Source organism: Ovis aries, chromosome 6 (assembly GCF_016772045.2).
Source record: "Ovis aries strain OAR_USU_Benz2616 breed Rambouillet chromosome 6, ARS-UI_Ramb_v3.0, whole genome shotgun sequence".
Taxonomy (NCBI): Eukaryota; Metazoa; Chordata; class Mammalia; order Artiodactyla; family Bovidae; genus Ovis; species Ovis aries.
Genome location: NC_056059.1, coordinates 36,155,328 through 36,167,365, shown reverse-complemented (window position 1 = coordinate 36,167,365; position 12,038 = coordinate 36,155,328). Strand labels below are relative to the sequence as shown.

The following is a 12,038-nucleotide window of genomic DNA, read 5'->3' as shown; positions in this document are numbered from 1 at the left end:
AATCCCTTTAGATGAGTCTGGTGGGATACCGTCCATGGGGACATGAAGAGTAGGACACAACTGAGAGACCAGGCATAGCATGATCTGCTCCTGTTTAGTTTCCTCACAGTGGAAAGCAAATAGATAAAAAGAAGCGTATTCCATTCTCTCATGCGCCGGAACCGAGATGGCAAAGTGGCCTGAGTGGGTCCTTTGGTCTCTTGCTCCTATTTATCCCAGTTAAACTCCTCTTCTCTCTCGTGTCTGGCTGGCCTTTTGTTCTCTCCACTCACCATCACTGGTTCTGTAATCCAGGTACCATCTCCCTTCTCCCTGAGCTACTGCCTTCTAGGCAGCAAGGCTAGGAAGTTCTGCAAGTAGGGGCAAACACGCAGAGATGGGCTCATTCACCAGGGCTCTGCAGAGACATGGATCACCAGCTGAACCTCCAGGGCCCTAACTCCACAGAGGAAAACCAGGGGAAAGTGATGAGCACCACCTCAGAAACAAAAGACAGCAGGAGAGTATGAGGCATTTTGCCAAACAGCTATGAAAACAGCCAGGTATTTTCAGTGCCCTGAAGTGGGTACACAACCCAGTAATGATCTAACTCAAAGTCATCCCCCCAGGGTAGACGTGATCCCTGAGAATCTAAGCAATACTCTAAAACCATGACCTTTAAACCATCTAATAGTTCACTAGTGTATCACAAATAGTTTATGAGCAAAGATAAAGTATCAATGACAGTAAATGATTTATTAAAAGAATAATTAAAGCAGTTCTCTCTAATGTCAACTATGCTGATCTCGATAATAAAGTCACTTCTATAATAATGTTACTTTCATTCACCTCACTTGCATTTGTAGATATTTTCCTGAATAGAGAAAAGAGAGAGGGGATGGAGTTACACAGAATTTCTTATGTACTCATGGGGGGGAAACTCCCTACAGTATTCAGACCAGCCACCAGCAGAAACTCAGAAGATTTCTCGATCTTCTATTTACCCACCTTGGTCACTCTTGTGATCCTCTGTTTCTTAGTTGTTCTTAGCAGGATAAAGTTGACAATACATTTGTCTACGTTTTTATTTTCAAGTTCATGAAGGAAGTACAGTGGGGGAAAGACTTCCAGTTTTCATGCTGGCCTGGCTGGGGGAAAAAGGAACCCAGGTGTGATGAACAGGTGGTGAAGCTGTGAAGACGGACGGAAAATGATCTGAATCACTACGGCCTAAGTAAGGAAGAGGGAGGCATGCGGGTGTGTGCGGTTGGGACTGAGAAAGGAGCCTGGTTGTTAGGCTACTGGGGGAATTCCTGGAGATCCTGACCAGAAAAAGAGCCCACTGTCACTTTGCTGAGCCACATTTATCAATAAATTTATCAATCCAGTAGTCTGGGAATTATTTGAGAATTCAGACTACGTTGTATTCGACTCTGAATCCCTAGCACATAGCACAGGATCTTACTTATAAAGTACTTAATATCCAACTTACTAAATGATCCAAACGTCCGTCTTCCTTAAGTCCGGGCCTTCTGCCAGTCCCTTCTCACATTCTGTACTTCAGCTCCTAACTGAATTCCTATTTCCAGTTTGAGGAATGTTTATTTGATTTACCAAACGGAAGTACTGATACACCCTCAACCCAGTCCAATTCAGATTACTAACTTTTATCATCCCTCCTGAGACCTGGACCCAGCACTCAAAAGCCACAACCCCCAGAGGGATGATCTTTAAAAGCCCATCGCTGCAATTTAAAACGTCAAAATAACCACCAGGGGAAAAGGAGGATAGTTTCATAAGAGAATATAAAAGTTTTAGTGTAAGTCAATTTAAGTCACTGGACACCTCTGGTTTTATATATATCATCAATATACTTCAGGGGATATGATGCCTATTACTTAAGACTTAGATAATATTCAAGAAGGAAATACACTCTGTCCCAAGGAGGCATAAAGTTGATGTGGCACCGTGTCCTCTGTTGGCTTCCACTGATACTATTCTCAGCATTGTCTTCTTGGAGTGAAGCTGCTGAAGCACCGACACTTTGGGATTAATAATTAGGTGCGAGGATGTTTTTAGAAGTAAAGTGGGAGGCACGATGAGGGGGTGGCAGGCATGAAGTGTGCACGAGGAAAGAGAGTGGCAGCTGAAGTTGAGAAAGTAGGAGAGATTTCAGAGAGCTGGGAAGGGCTTTCTCGACTTCAGGGACCTGCCTGCGTTTTCCGCCTGTTGTCTCCGAAGGGCATTTGCTTTTATTTGCAACCTGAATAAATCAACACTGACAGGGTCACTTCATTTTCAGCCATATTAACAGAGCAGTTCCACACAGTGTGGTGGTCAGACTGCACAGGGATTTGGGCTGCCATAGCCATGGGTTGGAATCATTACCAACTACCATCATTAGATGACCCTTCCTCAGTTGCACAGACACAGTCACAAACTGGGATACAAGTCAATACCACCCCTGACAGTTTATTCTCAACTCCCCAGTCTATGAAACAGAACACAGCATCCACTGAAAGCTTGAGATATGCTTTGGGCTTTCAGGAGGCTACACATGTGTAGTGTCTACAGAAAGAGTTGTGTATAAAACAAAGATATGGTACATTAAAAATATATAAAGCTAACCAACAAGGACCTACTATATAGTACAGGGAATTATACTGAATATTTTGTAATAACCCAGAAGGAAAAAGAATCTGAAAAGGAATACACACACACACACACACACACACACACACACACACACAAACCTGGATCACTTTACTGTATACCTTAAACTAACACTATAACAATATTATAATTCAACTGTACTTCAATACATAAAGCAATCCAATGTAAAATTGATAACTGATCAAACTTTTTGTTTCTTTGTTTTATATTTTCCAATGTGGTACCATAAAAAGCATGCGAGCAAATAAAAATTTCCACTAGTCTGTTCTTAACAGAGCAGGTCAACTCAGTTTGCATTCATTACCCTTTCACAGAATTTATATATTTTGATGATGAGAACTGTTTAGATTCTCATGAGAGTGTATAGTAATTAACTACACACTGCACAATAACCTCTCTACTCTGTAGAGTCCCATCAATTTCATGAACACACTCAGAGCACTGGAGAGCTCAGTGGTACTCAGAAAACATCCAGTTCAGGCTTTGAGAACCCAGTATCTATAGCTCGCACAATTAAGGGAAGCTGTTGAGTACAAGGGATTATACACAGTTTCAGTGTCAGGGGGACAAGAGGGAGAAGTGGGGTCTCAAGTGTAATAAAGACAAGTGTAATAAAGGCACATACTGTTACTCAACTCTGGCTTAGAGAATGTGGTTGGTGTCTCATTTTTATAATAGATCTTATTTTAAAATATTGGCTTAATTAAAAAGAAATACCTGCAGATCAGATAGAACATGATCTTCCTGCTGGCCAGTTTTCAATTTCTGATCTAGTACTGACATTCTCAGGCTTCCCGGTGGCTCAGCACTCAAGAATCTGATTGAAGCAACTTAGCACACACATTCACAGCACACACACACATCCTCAACCCTGTCGGAGAGGTTTAAGTGAGGCACACCCGGCCCCTCAGGTGCTCAAGACAAAGGACTCTCCTGCTTTGAGAATCTACAAGTGCAGACAAGAAACCATCCCCCAGGCGAAAGGAAAAGGCAGAGGCGTTTTCACGCAGTCAGAGCTTAGCCCCTGACCCTGACCCTGACAGATTTCTCTCTGTTCTCTGACTGCTTTCAGAACTTGTTCAACATGAAAACAAGGCCAGTCCTCCACACCCATCTGTCATAAGCAATTTTTACTCCTTCAAGGATGCAGGGGGAAATGTACATCGATTTATTAACCTTAGCTCTGATTAAAATTCTCATTAGCATGAAAATTCTAGTCACTTCATTTTTTGCTTGTCTATTTCGAGGAGAAATCACTTATAGGATTCAAAGGAAGGGAGGCTTAGACAATAACACAAGTAAGGATAAATTACCAATTCATGTATAAAACAGTAGTTAGAAACAGGTCTAAAGAAGCATGGAGAGTTTGCTGAATTAATTGAGCTTTAAACCATGTTTTGAGGGGATTGAGAAACTAATTTCAGATGAAGAAATAAACATTCCAAAATGATGCAACAACAAAAGCAAAGATCAAAGTCCAACAAAGTAAAACCCACAATGAATCAAATATTTTTTGCATTTTTGAACAACAACAAAAATTTTTAAAGTACATGATGAGAAAACACATTTACATCAGAATGAATAAAAAACAGTTCAAAAATCCTGTTTTATTCCACAGCCCTGTCCTACACAGATATAATTCAGAATAAAAACCCAGAGGCGATACAAAATTCTGAATCCTGATAATATTTGCCATATTGTCCTTATTAAGGCAGACACACAAGCATAGGGTATTAGATTTCAGAAAAAATTTCAACAAGAATTCAAACAAAAAGATGCTCTTATTACTCAGAAAATATACTGAACACAGTTAACTCCCTCAGGCATTTCATTTACTCCAAGTTTTATGTTATAAAGAAAGAGTCTCCCATAGACACAATATGGGTAGCTTAATTTGAGTCTATTTAGAAGTCAATATTCTGAAAAAAAAAAAAAAAATCAAGAATCTATCCACGTAAACCATCTTGATTAATACCCCCTAAACTAGATCTCTTACTTTGTTGGACCATTCGCAATTCAGGCTTAAAACCAAAAAAAGGTATTCTAACTCCTTTCCCTCCAGAAAATTAGTAGATGCAAATGTGATTTTTTAAGGAGCTCTGGAGGTCTCTGTCTAGCTTTCCATTACTGAATTAGCAGCAGTCCTGAGGTCCCTCAAGGTGCTTGTGACTTTATAGATTTTCACTGTCTAGTCTTGAGTTTTTTCAGGATTTTCTTGGTTTTGCTAGTATCACCGGCTGCAACTACTGACTAAAGCAATCTTCCTAGGGATGGCTTGGGGATCTATGAGGTTTAGGACCCAAGAATTAACATTTTAAAACGGAATCTGATTTGTGAGGCCAAGAAAGTGCCTGGTCTCAGATCACAGAGTAGATCCACAAAATTTTTCTGCCCCATTAGACCCTTTAGACAGAGATCACTGTACTGACTCACAATCCAGGAAGAAGGAGGCAGGAGTAATTGGGTTTCCCTCCCCCTAACACTCAGGAGCCCTTCAGACCCTTACTTCAGGTCCTGCTCCTCCTCCCCTTTGCAGAGAATCAGTGAACTAGAAAGCGGAGGTCTAGGTTGTTTTGCCCCAGTGGTTTAGGACAATTTATTAACTTCTCTGGGACTCATCTGTAATCTTTCCTCTTCCTTATAAGTAAAGGCTGGACACTAAACAGGAGTGTCCACAACTGGCTGTTAAAGTCCTTTGTTAACTATTATAGAATATAGATTTCTAAGCCCTACCTATAGATTCAGATTCCATAGGTCACAGCATCTAAGCCTCCAGCTAAGGGTCAGTTATTACTGACTGGAAATAATAATTCAGGCCCTCAGTTATGCTGCTAGCTTCAAAATGAAGCTGTCAGTCTAATCACAGGCATGTAAAATTAGAAAGCTGCTATTGTATTGCCAACTGTAACATGCCCAGATCAAAAGCTGTGAAAATTTTTCTCACTGGCATTCAAGAGAGTACTTTGAATTGTAACAGTATGTATGTATATGTATGTATTTATGTCTTCCTCCATGAAATTTAACAAATGCCTTTTCAACTCAAATGCAGCCTCTACATGTTTTTATTATCCCAGACTTGACTCATGCAAAAAAGTTAGATTATTACTAATGTAAACATTCTGAAGTGGAGAAAGATGAAAAGGAGTCCGAGACATATTTATAAAAAGTGAATTTCCATATTTGATTGCCTTCCAAATCAACTAATTGAAGCACATGAGGCTCTATTTTTAACTGGCAATGGTTCTTTTGGTTAAAGGTACAGGTTTATTCAAGAGGATATCAAATTCCTAAGATTGTTTTATTGCTTAGGAAAGACAGCAAGAGCTGAGAGAAGCCCACCAAAAGTTTTCAGAAACACGTATAACGCACTTTCTTCTCTGATTTTATCTACTTAAAATAACTGTTTAGCTACAGTAGATGTTAATTTCTCAAAATGCATACAGATATATTTACAGATTTAGTTAAAATGATGGACAAGTCACAGAGCAACTGTAAAAGAAAGTCTGGCAGTTTCTGCCCTTCCTTTTGGGATTCTGAGTATCAGGTGGTCTGATTCATCCTCACAGAGCTGCCAGCATCAAGCATGAGAGGCTGCACCTATAAGGCGCTCAGGAAAGAAGGATGTTGAGAATAGTGCAAGCAAGGTTTGCTCCACGTAAGACAATCACTTGATCACACTTTGTGTTCTGAGAAATGAAATAATCATGCAATATTGTGGTTTTTCATATAATTTCAGTAGTTCAACTATTAAATTTATTTGAAGCAAGGCTTATCCAGTAAATTATTGCAAAAGAAATAAAAAATATGGCAGAAAATAACAGATAAGTGACCGACGTTATAGCCTTTCTGTCTAGCTTTCTTAAAGTAGTAGGACTGAGAAAAAAAACCTTAGAAAATAAATAACTATTTTCGAGTCATATTTTAATCTAAACAGAAATTCTGCTATTATTTTCTCCCCCCACCTTGATACTCATTTGTTTTTCTTTTTTTTTTTAATGATTTTAAAATAAATCTCACATATCCCCACCTCCTTCTCTACTTCTCCTATATCACCATCTTCTTCACTGCCCATCTGGATCCATCCATCTTTCATAAACTACCTTAAGATCTACCTCCACTTTGAACTTTTCTAAATTAATTCAGTTCCCAAGGATCTCCCTGTCTTCTGACTTTACTGCCATGAGTTTACTGGTAAATTATGATGACCTGCCTTTCTCAAGATAAGTTTGCTATTCAGTGGTTTAGTCACTAAGCTGGGTCTGACTCTTGCAATCCCATGGACTGTCGTCCACCAGGCTTCTCTGTCCATGGGATTCCCCAGGCAACAATACCGAAGTAGGTTGCCACTTTCTTCTCTAGAGGATCTACCCAACTTAGGGATCAAACCCAGGGCTCCAGCATTGCAGGCAGATTACTGACTGAGCTACAAGGGGAGCCCTATATTCGGATTGCTATTCAGAATATGGTGTACATGCTTGTGTAGATCTCTAGGTGACTTCCAAACTGGAAGCATCTCTTCTTTGTATCACTTAAAGCAGTAGCTTTCAGACTTTTTAAAATGATGCATGATATGATATCCATTTTACCATAGTCCAATGTGTGTGTACACACACACACACACACACACACACACACATTGTTACAAGAACAATATTTATTCACCCTTCTGTTGTTTTATTCTGTTTTGTTCTTTGAAAATAAAAATGCTGGGTCAGACCCAGCTCTTCCTCCCTCCCTCCCGAGTTTTACAGGCTGAGACTTCTATTCTACAATCTAGGGCCATGTTGAATTCAGGATAAAAATACGGAGAAGGCATAAATGAATCAACAAGTGACCGCATAAAGAATGGCCACTGAAAAAGCTTGAGTGTGATCTGGGACTGGAATTGTGTGTCTTAACCCTCCAAGGCCAAGGTCAGACCCAGTAAATGACCTCACAGTGGGTTGTGATGAGTTGATTACTCTGGGACTGCTATATATATTTTCTTTACTTAAAAAAATTATAATTATTTGTGGCCATTGGCCTCTGACTTTTCTTGTATTACTTTTATTTTTGGTTTATTTATTTTTTTTGCCTTTTGGAGTCATCTGGGACAATTAAATGCTTGGCCTATACAGTATTTTCTATTCTTTTGCCCTGAGCACTGCTGGTCAAAAGATAAGATTCCTTGAATTTCTGTAAAACTCAAATCTCCATTCCCTTATTCTCTTTTATTTTCACAATATGCACAGTAGGTGGTAGACATTTCGTGGATGAAGAAATTAAGGCACAGAGAATTCTGACTTTCTCAATGACACATCTCCCTTTTAATCAGGCTATTATAAATTCAGGTAAATATGGTTTCTAGACATTTAAAAGAAATAAGCTTGGGTAATGTGAACAACACAGAGCCTCGGTATGAATGTATTTACCTAACTCGTCTGGATCAAATGAGTTAACAGCTCTTCTGGACTTCAGTTTGAAGATGGATCCACTTCCTTCTCTATCCCCATCTTTCCATGTTCATCTCCTCAGTTTTTCAGCCACCTAGAACTACTTGTTCTTCTTTGGCCACTGTATATTTTGGTCCCTATACAAGGAATGCCCTTCTTTTCCTCTTTACCAGGCTAGTTCCTCATCCTTCAAATCCCTGGGAACTGTCCTTACTCCTCTCCTCTCCCACAATGTGACTGTCATAGCACCCTGTGCTCTTCCTCCCTCCCTCCCGAGTTTTACAGGCTGAGACTTCTATTCTACAATCTAGGGCCATGTTGAATTCAGGATAAAAATATGGAGAAGGCATAAATGAATCAACAAGTGACCGCATAAAGAACAGCCACTGAAAAAGCTTGAGTGTGATCTGGGACTGGAATTGTGTGTCTTAACCCTCCAAGGCCAATCATTCATGACTTTATGATTCTATGACCATGATTTTAGTGTTTCCCTGAAGGGTGCAGATTTTGTGACTGGAAATTCATACAGTGAAGGATAGCTGTGTCTAATACGTTCTTTCAACTTTACTTAGGGCACAAACAAGGGCATTTTGAAGGGACAAATAATTAAGTATATTGGGTACTTGTACTAAGGCAATTTTAAAAAATTTTTCAGATTTTAAAACTGCTGCAGCCTATTATACAGAGTGAAGTAAGCCAGGAAAACAAAAACAAAAACAAAAACAAAAACCACCAATACAGTATACTAACACATATATATGGAATTTAGAAAGATGGTAACGATAACCCTGTATGCGAGACAGCAAAAGAGACACAGATGTTCAGAACAGTCTTTTGAACTCTGTGGGAGAGGTTGAGGGTGGGATGGTTTGGGAGAATGGCATTGAAACATGTATATTATCATATGTAAAACTGATCGATACATGATACAGGGTGATCGGGCTGGTGCACTGGGATGACCCAGAGGGATCGGATGGGGAGGGAGCTGGGAGGAGGGTTCAGAATGGGGAACACATGTACACCCATGGCGGATTCATGTCAATGTATGGCAAAACCAATACAATATTGTAAAGTAATTAGCCTCTTAAACAACAACAACAACAACAAAAAAAACTGCTGGTTGGAACCCACCCTGACCTCCAGTTGGGGGTTCTGACCATGCCTCAGATCTCCATTTCCCACATGAAGCTATGCACTTGCAGTTTTGTCCTCATCATTTTCATTAGTCTAGTTAGTATTAGGTGAAGTCTCTCACACATATTCTGCATGGATCTTCATAAGTTCATTTGCACTATTTCCAGAATAAATTCCAATGATATAACCTCTAGGCTTGCCATGGCAGTTACTGCTTTTTTTCTGTTTATGAATCAACAACCTACCCTCAACCCTGCCAACAAACTAAAAGCAGCAAAGCTCTTGAAAAATGTTCTTTGCGATCCTATTTGAAAAGAATATTCCCTAATACAAACTCCTGCCATTCCCAGATAGCAACAGAGAAGATTTTCTTCTTTATGCTGTGACTCATGTATCTTTATTCCCACAGCTGCTACTCAGGGCAGGCCAGTGGTGAACACAATGGAAAAGAAAGAAGAGTTTATAACTGGAAAATAAGCACATTCAGAAGAAGTACACTCAAATCATTATCAAAGTAAAATATGCAGCATTACCAACAAGAGCAAACAAAAGCCCACGCAAGAGATGTGTAAATATTTCATGAAGCTAAAGCCTTAATCAACTCTCTCTCCAAATCTTGCTGGTGTTGTAAACACTTTAGTTTCCTCCAGTCCCACCATGACCCAGATTCTTTGCAAAAACAAAAAGAAAACACGATCCAATGGATCTTTAACAAATGTGGTGTGAAAAATATTTATTAATAGATAGAGAATATCCAAGGTATTGCCTTAACAGGAAGAAGAGTATACCTTAATAAAGGTGGTTGCTTCTTGACTTTCAGAGCCTCCTTTCTCCTCTCCCCCTCCAAACCATTGCCTTTTCCCCACTACCTATGCTACTCTCAAGACATTTACTTCATCTTAACCTTGAACTACCTACACCCCAAGCCAAGATTTCTCCCTAGGCCTTTCTAAAAAGCACTTTAAACCTGACCAGACTTTGCTGCCTTCCTACCAGCCAAAATCACTTTCCAGTGTCTGAATTCTTCCCCCTTCTTTTTTCCCCTACTCTTTCACTGCCCATTGTTGCGTCTGAAATTTTTCTATCTGCCTGGATGGCGTAGGGATCTTTTGTGTGTTTTGGTTGACAGTGTTTTTCAGTGATTTCTTTTCTAAAATCCATCTCCAAAGAACTGTTTTATAGCCTCTAGTCTACCCTGATTTAATGTGATTCCAAAGTTCACCTCTAGATATTGAACAGGTCTCTACAATGATTTCCCTTTATCAACCTCTGACTCCCCTTCTCTCTCTGCCTATCTCAAGAAAAACTATATATGTAATGTGTGTATACACACGCATACAAACGCATGTATATTATATAGAACGATAGTATGCTGACCTTAAACGGAGTAAGTGTAGGAAAACGAGAAAAATGCCTGTGTAGTATCGCCAAACACACAACACACACACACACACACACACACACACACACACACACACACACACACACACACACACACACACACACACACACACACACACACACACACCCCTATTTGTATATTCACAGTATGCAGACCTGATTGCAAATCCCCCTCTCCCAAGAACAAGAACAACAGGCGTCTTCGCCGGTTTACCTTCAAAGCCAGAGCCTAAGGGAGCAATGACCTTGCCGAGAAATTCATCACCTGCGAGAAAGGCTGCCCCTCTTGGAGCTCAGGACGGGATGGGAACCAGAGCAACAGGCAAAAAGGATCACCAGGCAAAATGTGGGACCGAATCCATCCCCCATCAGTACCGACCACACCGCAAAGCTGTGGTCTCCCAGGGTTGCCAGATGGGCAGAGGTGGCGCGGGGGGCGTCTCCTCCCGCGGCCGCCGGTCACCTACCTGCTGTTGCCTGGCTGTCTCTGGCGTGGCGGGGCCGCTGCCTGCGCTTTGGCGAGGGCTTCCCGTCGCATATCACACGCAGCGGCTCCCGGAGCCACACCGAAGCCTCAGCGGGCTCGGGAGCAGCGGTCCTTTACAGACCTGTTCCGGGAGGGAGCCGGGTGCTAGCAGGAACTGAAATTACTATGCAAAGAGCAGAGGCGGCGCGCAGGAACCGGGCGGAGACCGCGGGGGCCACCCCACACTCCGGGACTGCAGCCTCTGCCGCCCGGCACTGAGCCAAACTGGAGGTGGGAGTTCACGTCCCCGACTGCTCGTCCGTCAGGCCCGGGCTGCACCTATCTGTCCTCGCCGGGCAGTGCTGCCCTGCCGGAGTATCCGAGGAAGGGGCGGCAGGAGTGCAGACAGCGGCGGCCGAAGCACCGGCAGCACCGGCGGCGGCGGCGGCGGCAGCAGCAGCAGCAGCAGCAGCAGCAGCAGGACGCCGAGCTCCGCCCCCGCCGCGCCCCCGCCCAGCCTTCCGTCCCGCGGGAAGGGGTTGCGGCGGCGGCTGCTGCGGGCCAGGGGGCAACCGGGCCCCCGCTGGCGGATTGCGGTGCTGCTGCAAGGAGATCGGCGGCAGGCGGAAAGTTCAGGAGGTTAAGGTAGAGGGCCGGGGCCCAGAGCAGCTCCGCAGGAATTCTGGCCCTCGCTCCCACCCGCAGGCCGCCAGACTCCAGCACACGGTTTCCAGGAGAGCCACGTGCAGGGATCTGAAACCGAGCAGACCACCCGAGGTTTCCTCGGTGTTGCAAAAAGTACGATACCCCGCGCACTTGGAGATGGCATTGCGGACAGTGTTCCTGCCCCCTGCCCCCTACCGCCCCAACTCCCCTCTCCTGGGCATAGATGGCTTTGGAAAGCGTCCACTCAAAGTGGCTCCAGCAACACTGAATGGATGTGTAGTATGGTT

General features: G+C 42.4%; 1 protein-coding gene across 1 annotated transcript in view; it reads right to left on the bottom strand.

Moving 5' to 3' along the window:
* GPRIN3 (GPRIN family member 3) overlaps window positions 1-11,273 on the bottom strand; it is a 73,769-nt gene extending 62,496 nt beyond the window's left edge. The window contains exon 1 of the mRNA XM_012179685.5: window positions 11,087-11,273. The gene's annotated coding sequence lies outside the window, so the exon portion shown is untranslated. The remainder of the gene's footprint in view (window positions 1-11,086) is intronic.
* Window positions 11,274-12,038: the final 765 nt, after the last annotated feature.